Source organism: Trichechus manatus, unplaced genomic scaffold, assembly GCF_000243295.1.
Source record: "Trichechus manatus latirostris isolate Lorelei unplaced genomic scaffold, TriManLat1.0 scaffold00032, whole genome shotgun sequence".
Classification (NCBI taxonomy): domain Eukaryota; kingdom Metazoa; phylum Chordata; class Mammalia; order Sirenia; family Trichechidae; genus Trichechus; species Trichechus manatus.
In genome coordinates, this window is record NW_004443968.1 from 9,623,991 (window position 1) to 9,634,945 (window position 10,955).

Here is a 10,955-nt window from a genome sequence, read left to right on the forward strand (position 1 = left end):
AGAGTACATATAAACCAAATGTTCAGCATGAGTATACACATGTTGATGTATGTCTGCATGCAATAGAAAAATATATACAAAAAATTCTAACAGTAAATCTCAATTAACTTTAGTATATGATTATTTTTATAAGAAAGTTTACATATCTGTCTATATTACATACAATAGAGAATTTTATTGATGAATTGTAATTAAATTAGAATGATGCATGTTTCTTATTCTTATCTTGACAGTTCTTGTATTCTCAAGCAGAGCCCAGTATACACAAATATACAGCAGGTTACTTGTTGAATAATGTATTTCAACCACTTAAAATTACTGGGGAGTTGCCTAAGATCTACACATGAATACATATTTTGGCCTTAATTTTCATTACTGCATTTCCTCAACTAAATATATTTTATAATCTACTTACGAAGCAGTTAATATCAGAGTTTTTTTCAGGCAATAACAAAGGTAATAATACTACCTTTGTGATATAAATTTTATGACATTCTGAATAAAACTGACAAGTATAAAATCTGATCCATAAAATAAGCGATATACTTATGTTAATTCACTTTTTAAAGATATTATGTGTTGCTCCGTTTTTTTGACAAGGTTTCCATTCATAGTAGAGACATGTTGAAAAACATTATATTTTCTCTCAATAAGGAAAATCACTTTACCCACTATCATGCTTGTTCTGTCTCAATAAAAAATCAATCATCAAATGCTTGCTTCCAAGTTTTACTTGTTAAACTGCCAATTTATGCATACAGTTTGGCTCAGCAGAAATTCACTCAGCACTATTTCTTTCATTACTGTAATTTTGCACAGCTCATAAAATGCTTTAAATTTAGGGGGTGGGGGAATTAAGAAAGTTTATATGAGCTTCTACACAGCATTTAATCTTAAAGTATAGTGGTAGGATGTAGTTCTAAACCTTCAGTTTTAAAGAAAAATAAAAACTATATCGTTTCTGTGGTTTTTCAAAGTAATAAAGGCGTGATTGATCCCACTGACTAAGGCAATTGAATCGGTTGTCTAAATGGTAGTAACGTCAATGTCAGATATGTGGTTATCTTTTCATCTTGGCCCATTCCTGAATGTAAAAATCAGATGTTTGAAGGACATTTCACTGACCTGTTATGGCCTCTGCAACTCTAAAACACAATGCTGGTGTTCCTTATATAAGTGCCACATTTTGGATAAAACCCGCTTCATCAATGATGCCTTTGCGACATCTGGCGGTTCTTAGGATATATAAAAATTACTTTTTGTTTTTCCAAATCTATCAGTACTTGAAATTCCAGTCCAAAAGCCTTTGATCCCCTCTAGCGGGGGCACAAAAGCACTCTGGCCTGTAAACTAGGACGTGGACTACCATGAATCCATATGGTGCAAAAGGTCACAAATCTTGAGATGTGGTGACATCATGACAATAAGACACTTTCTAGACAGAAGCTGCCCCATTTTGAATATAAAAAGGACCCTGATCACATGTTCCCACACATTTCAAACTATAGAGAAAAAAGAAATATGCTAAGTGCTCCACGCAGAAGCTGAACACTGGTGTTTGAAGGTACATATAGTTCTCACACTTAAAGAATACTACAGGGGGATTTCCGGCAAGACTGCTTTAAATGATCTAAGAGCCCTGGTGTTTTATGCTATAAGTTGATGCTCAGCAAATTTTAATAAGGGGGGATAAGTGGCTGAATTACAGGGTGGATGTGTCCATGCACTCTTCATTTCCTTTTTAAATTAATCCTGCTGTACTGAAGCTTGTTCTACATGCTTCTACCTTTAGTTATATTTCCAAGAAAGCATAGAACTTGAATATTACTTTATGCAGAGGAGAAAACTGCCCTTTGGACTTTTTATTCTTGTCTATAGGTAATTTAGTATAAAGAAGAGGGAATAAAAACTCATTCCCATATCTTCATCACATCTCTACAGGTATGTTTGTTCTCCACATCGAGAAATCATGACTTTGCTAATTCTTCACTCAGCCAGAGAAAAGTACGTGCATTATACAGTTAATTTTTCATTTATGCTGAGATTTTGTGAAGTAGCACACTTGACAGCAATAAGAAGAAATTCAAATGTACTAAGCTGACTCCCTATTTTCAACCATCTTTTCAAATATTTTGCTTGAAAATCCCTATATATTATCTTGGCTATAAACTAATATTTTCAAGAGGTTTCTCAGAGAAAAGAACACGTTTTCCAGATTTGACTTCTATAATCAATTTTTTCAAGTGATTAATAGTTTATAGGCAGTAGTGCTACTGTTAGTAGATTCACTTCTCCTGACACAGTACTAAGATTTGTTGTTGTTATGCATACCTTACTGAGTTACATTAAAAGATATTGTTTATTTAATAACAACCCATTTGTTATAATTTATAAAGAACATATAAAAACTATCCCTGTAGAAATGGGTTCTAATTTATATGCAATTGTAAAAATTTCAAGCATGTTAACAAGCTCTCAGGTGCTTTCCCTTAGCTAAATACTGCTCTTAGTGTGGGAAAAATTCTTTTGATAGTATTTACAGATTGAAATTTGAAAATGAATATATTTACGTATCTTTTAAAATTATATCATGGTCTCCATTTTAATAATACGGGATCATATAAAATAATAAAGTTAATATAATTGATACTGCATTCTCTTGTTTAAAAGAATCTTGGTTAATTAAGAAAGTATTGGTATTAAAATATACCAGTATGCATTACTTTAAGGAAGAAATAGTAAGAGCAAAAAGTAAAATATCCATTATCAGTACTTTATTTCCTAATATATTAAATTACAACTGATGATTTGATAAATAATAAAGTAAAAACTATAATGAGATATAAAAAGGAGTAAAATAATGGCATTTAGTCAAATATCATTTGTTTGACGCAAATGTACTTTTGTATAATAAAATAGACATTACAATGACAGCTAGAAAAAAACGACTACAGATGTACTTTTACAGTGATACAAGATTTAAATATTTTGAAATGTTAAAGAAATAATTTTGATCAAGTATAATACCAAATATACAATTCTCCTATGTACAATTAGGTAGTAAAATAATAAAATATGTTTTTAACATGACTATACATGTAGATATAAAGAAGTAAAAAAGTCATAATTCTAAAGCAACTTTTCATTGCTTTCTTAGGCGCATCTTTTAGAAAGGTGTTACAGAGAAATTTCACTGTGCAACTTCCACTAAGTTTTTGTCAAAATAGATTGTCAAATTTGACACAATAAGAGTTGTCATAATGAACACTATTCTCAACTCTAAATAAAAAGAAATGGAAACTTTGCTACATTATCTAAGTACTTATTAAAGCTATTTTGTTTTCTGAAAGCCATTTTGGAAGTATCAAAAAAGGGAACAGATTTAGATGATTAAGAAGAGTGAGAAAATAAAATGAAAATGAACAAACAAGATAAAAGATGTTAGATGTGCTAGGCACTAAAGGAGATCCAACATAAGCATAATTGGTGTTCTTAAAGAAAGGAACTAAACAATAAAAAATATCCAAAGATATAATTCAAGAAAACTTTCTAGAAATAAAGTAAGACTTGGATATACAGATTGAAAGGATATAGCATTTCCTTGGGAAACTGTTACAGAACGATAAACATCAAGATACATGTTGGTAAGATAATTGGTCTTTAAAGATAAATAATTCTTTGAATATTCAGGTAAAAATATCAAGTCACTAAAGGAAGAAAAATAGGCTAGCTTCAGAGTTCTGTACAGAAAACAATGGAGCTATGGCTACAAGGTCTTCTGGGAAACAAAGTATGAACCAATAAGTTTATATCTAGTCAAGTTGTCATTCAAGTATAAAGGCAACAGACAAAAATTTTTAAATATGCAATATTCAATGAAGACAACTATCGTAAGTCCATTTGAAGAAACTACTGAAGACTGAACTTTAGTTAACTGAGAGACAAATGGAGAAATCATAGCAAAAGAACAACAGTCAGAATTGAATCCATTTAAATATAAACTAAAATTAAAATATCTACAAAAATGATGGTTAAGGAAGAAAATGTAAATGTTAAAAAGCAGCACAATTTATAAATAATAAATAACTAAAATTTTTTAGATAGGAACTGAGGAATAAGGTTGATGTTATGATGGGCATATCAATTTTCTTTTCTGTTACATGAGTTAAAATATGTAATATAATTAAATGCAAGCATATTTAAAGTGATAAAAGTAAATAATAAAAGAATCAAGACAAATATAATTCAATTAAAATTAGGTTATGAAGAGGAAGGAAATGTGAGAGGGAAGGTAGGTGGTAGTTGAAGATAGTAATTTTATCATTGTTCCTTGTGGAGAGTCAATAGATAATTTCAAAGAAATATGATTAAGTATGTTATATCAAGTTATAGTTATATACAGTAGTCATCAGAAGAACTAATAGCAGAACACAACTACTTGTAGGGAAAACTAAGTGAGTGTGGGACATAGAAAGGGGGGCTTACCTTTCACTATCTACTTGTAACCTTTGATTTTTGCACTAGATGTATGGCTTCATCAATGGAAGATAATTACTTTTTAAAAATTTGAAAGTATCCAACATACGTTCGATATGATTCTTAATAACAAAACACAAATATGATCATTTTGGTCCTCATACATGCTCACCTACTAAAACACTCCCCAATTAAGGCTGAAAATCCATAAAGCACCCCACAACTTGTGGCTGCTTCCGTCCATGACCTCATAGAGGAATTTTTTCCACTACACATGCTTTATTCCTCCTACTCTGGGCTTTTCTCAGTTCCTCAAAAGTTCTTTGATTTCTCTCACCAGAGGCAAAAGGAATTGTAAGGGAAAAAGCCTGGAAGAAAGAGAAAGCAAAAACTTTTGAGGAGCTGAGTAAAATATGATCAAGTCAAATTTAGTAGAATACTAAGGAAGGAATGCAATATAACTAGGTTGGGTTTAATCCTAGGAATGTAATAGTGATTTTGATTATTAGTTTAAATGATTTTTTATGCTATGAATCACATTGCATAAAATACAGTTAGTTCTACTACATATCTAGAGCCTTGACGAGTTACTGACATTAGGCATACAATAAATATTTCTTGAATTAATAAACTTTGAATAGTAATGAAGAAATGGTCACAACATGATCAAGTTATTTCAAAAATTGGAGTTAACCAAGTGAAGCCCAACCAATCCCACCTATGTATTAGCAACTAATGGAATGCTTTGTGGACAGCACCCACATTTATTTTTAAACCATTTTTCTTTTAAATGTAGAGTTCTGGTTACAGGGAAAATGGGGGTAAGCTCACTGAAGACAATCTCACACTCAGATACAATTAAAAATCCCAGATAAAACAAAAAGCAAACAAGACAAAACCAAACCAAAAAAAAAAAAAAAAGCCCCAAATTACTCAACTATGAAATTAAATAATAGCAGGTAGACTAGAGAAGGAAGTCAAACTTGAATAAAAACCAAGATGGTAGCAGGGACTTTTCTAGGTTTGTTTTTGTTTTGTTTTTTTTCCTCCTTTTTGACCCTAAGGTACATTGAATCAAGAAATCTGTAGCAGTTGTAGTCAGCAAAAACTCACAAAGAAGCTCATCCTTCTGGCTAGAGGAAGGGGAAAAAGTCTCTGTGACCCAGACAGTAGGAACACATTCCTGGTTTGTTTTTTTTTTTTTCCCAGTTCTGCTCTGTGGCAACCTCTAGTTGCAGACCTGCATTGCCATGGTGGCAGCAGCATGGGCACCTAAGACCAGGGGAGAAGACCTGTCCATCTGGATAGAGGAACCAGGAAAAGGGATTACTGTTGCTAAAGAGAGTGGAGGAAATTTAAATTTTCCCCCTCATTTCATGTCACATCACCCCAAGGGTACCCCCAGTGATGCAGAGTTATGATACAGTGAGGGAGGCTTAGAATCCAAAAGAACCCAACTTTTCTGGCCAAAGGACCAGGGAAATGGGCTCCTGAAAGCCAGAGATTATGGGAGAAAAAGAAGAAAGCAGAAGAAGGGGATACTTAATTATGTACATGAACCAACATAAATCTCAGGCTCATCTTCAAGCTGTGCATATGCAAAACACACCCAAAAAAGCATAGCAAAATCTTATCAAATTGAACGACAATATAAACAGTACCTGTCTTAGGCTGGGTTCTCTAGAGAAGCAAAACCAATAAAGGGTACAAATATATATAAAGAGAGAGATTATAACAGGGAAACAGCTCGTGTGATTGTAGAGGCTAGAACGTCCCAAGTCCGTGGATCAGGGTAGAGGCCTCTCCCAAGTCACACAGCTGCAGAAGCTGGCAAGCCCAAGATCAGAAGGTCGGAGAGCAGGGCTCCCACTCACAGGCTGTGCAGATTGACGAATCCCAGGTTCGGCAGATAAGGTGACAGCTCAAGTCCCAAGAACGGGAGATGAGGTGACAGGAAGCAGCAGCAGGATCCAGAGACAGCAAAAAGCCAGAACGTGTGCTTATATACAGATGCGGGCCACACCCCCAAGGAGACTCCCTTTCATCTGATTGGCTACTCACAGTATATTCAATCATGGGAGTGATTACATTAAAACACGGAGAATCATGGCCCAGCCAAGTTGACACACAATCTTAACCATCACAGTACCCAAGTCCCAGATCAATCCCTGAATGGCTCATTTGAAGGGCAGATCTAAACAGACTATAAAGGCTGGAAAACTGAATTGATATTGTAATCACCACCCACAGAACTTGCAGTCTGAACCTAACTGGTTTGATTGCTTGCTAAAACAAAAAACAAAACAAAATCTACATTCTCCAGAGGATTTTAACAGGATTCAGGATCTCACAATATTCAAAATGTCTAGAATATAATCCAAAATTACTCAATATAACAAGAACTAGAAAAATCTGGCCAATTCACAGCAAAAAAAAAAGACAATTAACAGATGCTAAGGTCTAGATATAGCCCTGGTGGCACAGTGGTTAAGAACTTGGCTGCTAACCAAAAGGTCAGCAGTTCAAATCCACCAGTCTGTCCTTGGAAACCTTATAAGGCAGTTCTACTTTGTCCTATAGGGTCACTATGAGTTGGAATTGACTCAATGGCATGGGTTTAAGCCCTAGATAACCCAGATATTACAAGTATCAAAGTCTTTACAGCAGCTATTATGACAATGCTCCATGAAGTAAAAGTAAATACTCTTAAAATAATTGGAAACATTGAAATTCCCACAAAGAAATACATTATCTGAGATAAAAATTTCTCAGAAAGGGCTCAACAGAAGAACGGAGATGACAGAGAAAAGAGTTAGTAAATTTGAAGATAACTGAAGTAGGCTGAATAATGGCCTCCCAAAATGTCCACTTCCTAATCCTTGGAAACTGTGACTATTACCTTATATGTCAAAAGGCACTTTGCAGATAAGATTAAGTTAAGGATCTTGAGATAGGGATATTACTCTGGGTTATCTGGTGGACCTGATGTAATCACAGTGGTCCATACAAGAGGGAGGCAGGAGATCAGAGAAGAGAAGGTGATATGATGTTGGAAGCAGAGGATGGAGTGACGTACCTTGAATATGGAGGAAGGGGCCACAAACTCAGGAATGTAGCTCTAACCCAACTCATTTCCATCTAGTGGATTCTAACTCATAGCAATCTAATAGGACAGAGTAGAACTGCCCCATAGGGTTTTCAAGACTGTAATCTTTATGGAAGCAGACTTCTACGTTTTCTTCCATGGAGAGCTTGTGGGTTCAAACAGCCGAACTTTCAATTAGCAGCTGAGCGCTTTAACATTGCACCACCAGGGACCCTTAAAGAAGCTCTAGAGGCTGGAAAAGGCAAGGAAATGGATTCTTCCTTGAGCCACTGCAGAGAGTGCAGCCCTGACAACACCTTGGTTTTGGTCAGGTGGAACCATTTTGGACTTTTGACCTCCAGAGCTATAAGATAATAAGTTTGTGTTGTTTTAAGCCTCTAAATTTGTGGTAATTTGTTACAACGCAATAGGAAACTAATACAATAATTAATAGAAATTATTCAATCTGAAGACTAGAGAGAAAAAAAGGTTTTAAAAAAAATGAACAAAGGAGGCAGGTCCAAGATGGCAGAGTAGTCAGACAGCTTCCTATATCCCTCTTACAACAAAGACCTGGAAAAACAAGTGATTTGATTGTATATGAATATCTAGGAGCCCTGAACAAGGCAAAGTTGAGGAATTGGACTGAGTAGCAGGGGAGAGAGAGGCGGTTCTGAAGAAGCAAGAAGTGCCAGACCGCGGCTGGAGCCGCAGCTCTTCAGCCTGACTGGCTCCGAGGTACGCAGTGAAGCAGGTAAACAGCCGTGTGCATGTGCTCGGGAGGCAGTTTCCACATTGAGAGAGATCCGGCAGCAGAGATCCTGCTTGGACACTCTGAACCAGTGAAAAGCAGCTCCCAAGAGGCTAAAGATAAGTACATGCATGCGGCCTTTCGTGGGGATTTAAAAAAAAAAAAAAAAAGCCCATTTGGGAAAAACCTCTCTCCCTTTTACCTCCCCCCTCCCCCCTCTGCACCAGTCCAGCCTTCTGAAGTCTGACTCCCCTGGGCTGGAAGTAGATCCCAAAAGGTGCCCTGACCCATTCTCCTGACCTTGGAGAGGAACAAATAAGCTACTGGCTCCCCTAAGCCAGGAACTCACGGTCAGCACAGCTCCTTTGCTAGGCACAGGCATAAGGGGTCCGCAGACTTTGAGTGCCTTACACCCCTGTATAGACTTGTGGGGACCCATCTCAACAGTGTTAGCCCTCACTACTACAGTACAACAGGGTAACATCTGAAGTCTAGCTTCAACTGTTTCAGCTGTGAAGTGGCAGATTTGTGACCCTTGACACAGCCCTGCCCTTTAAGCAGGCATCTTTACCGATCCGCACCAGGGGCTTGAGGACTGGTGGCTTCACCTACACCACCTAGTCACCTGCAACAGGAGTCCAAGAATAAGTGGAGCCCTCGAGTCTTTACAGCCAACAGACTAGGGTGCTCATAGTCCAGCTGCAAAACTCAACTACCGACTCACCCTAGGGAATAGGGACACACTTTCCTTTCAGACTCTCAGGGGCAGCCATCAGCCCCCTGTCTGGTTCAGCGTGTCACCCCCTACTTCAGCCAGATACCTGTGCCTATACCAATCACCCATGCCTCTCTAAGACTGTAGGTGAGAGCCTGCACCACACACTTGGTGACCGACTGCCTGGACACCTGAGCTGAACCCATATAGGAAAATTTAATGGACTCCTGTGTGCACATAATTAGTTATAGAACTAACTACCGAGTGACAGGACATTATAGCTTCAAAGCTGCCAATAATCAAACTAGCGCACATGAGCAGCCTATTGGGGCATATCAAAACAAAACAAGAAGCTAGGACTCACTAAACAGATACAAAATAAAATTATAATAACTTATTGATGGCTCAGAGACAACAGTCAATATCAAATCACATAAAGAGGCAGTCCATGATGGCTTCAGTAAGCTCCCAAAATAAAGAATCAGTAAATTTTCTGGAGGAGAATTTCTTGGAATTACCAGAGGCAGAATACAAAAGATTAATATACAGAACTCTTCTAGAAATTAGAAAGGAAATTTTTCAAAATGCAGAAACTGCCAAAGAACATACAGACAAAGTAGTAGTGGAACTTAAAAAAGTTATTCAAGAACATAATGACAAATTTAATAGGCTGCAAGAATCCGTAGAGAGACAGCAATCAGAAATCCAGAAGATTAACAATAAAATTTCAGAATTAGACAACTTAATAGAAAGTCATATGGGCAGAATTGAGGCAGTAGAAGTTAGAATTACTGACCCTGAAGATAAAGCACTTGACGCCAACTTATTTAAGGAAAAATCAGGTAAAAGAATTAAAAAGACTGAAGAAACTCTAAGAGTTATGTAGGACTCTATCAAGAGAAATAACCTACAAGTGATTGGAGTACCAGAACAGGGGGGTTAACAGAAAAAACAGAGAAAATTGTTGAAGATTTATTGACAGAAAACTTCCATGATATCATGAAAGATGAGAAGATATCTATCCAAGATGCTCATCGAACCCCACATAAGGTAGATCCCAAAAGAAAGTCACCAAGACGTATTATAATCAAACTTACCAAAACCAAAGATAAAGAGAGAGTTTTAAGAGCGGCTAGGGATAAAAGAAAAGTCATCTACAAAGAAGAGTCAATTACAATAAGCTTGGACTACTAAGCAGAAACCATGTAGGAAAAAGGCAATGGGATGACATATATAAAGCCTTGAAGGAAAATAACTGCCAGCCAAGAATTATTTATCCAGCAAACCTGTCTCTCAAATATGATGGTGAAATTACAGCATTTCCAGATAAACAGAAGTTTAGGGAATTTGTAGAAACCAAACCAAAATTACAAGAAATACTAAAGGGAGTCCTACAGCTAGATAATCAATAACATCAGGTAACGACGCAAGACTAGGACACAGGACAGAGAAACCAGATATTGACTCAGATAGGGAAGTTGAAAATGCATCAAAGCTAAAACATTGAAAATAAAGAAACAGAGATATCAATATGTAAAAAAGAACAACATTAACACAAAAAAAAGGGACTTAAAAAATACGGACATTGATTTTTCATATGGAGGGGAAGTAAGGCGATATAAAGAAATAAAAGACAAGTATAAACTTAGAAAAATAGGGGTAAATATTAAGGTAACCACAAAGGAATCTAACAATCCCACAAATCAGAATAAAAAAGTAGAAAAATATAAAGAGCCAGCAAACACAAAATCTACAACAATGAAAAAGATGAAAAAAAAAAAAATACGTAAAGAAAAAAGACTCAGCACAGAAGATTAAGGGGAACAAAGAAACTGTGAACAACACACAGAAAGAGACATCAGGATGACAGCACTAAACTCATACCTATCAATAATTATGCTGAATGTAAACGGACTTAATGCAACAAT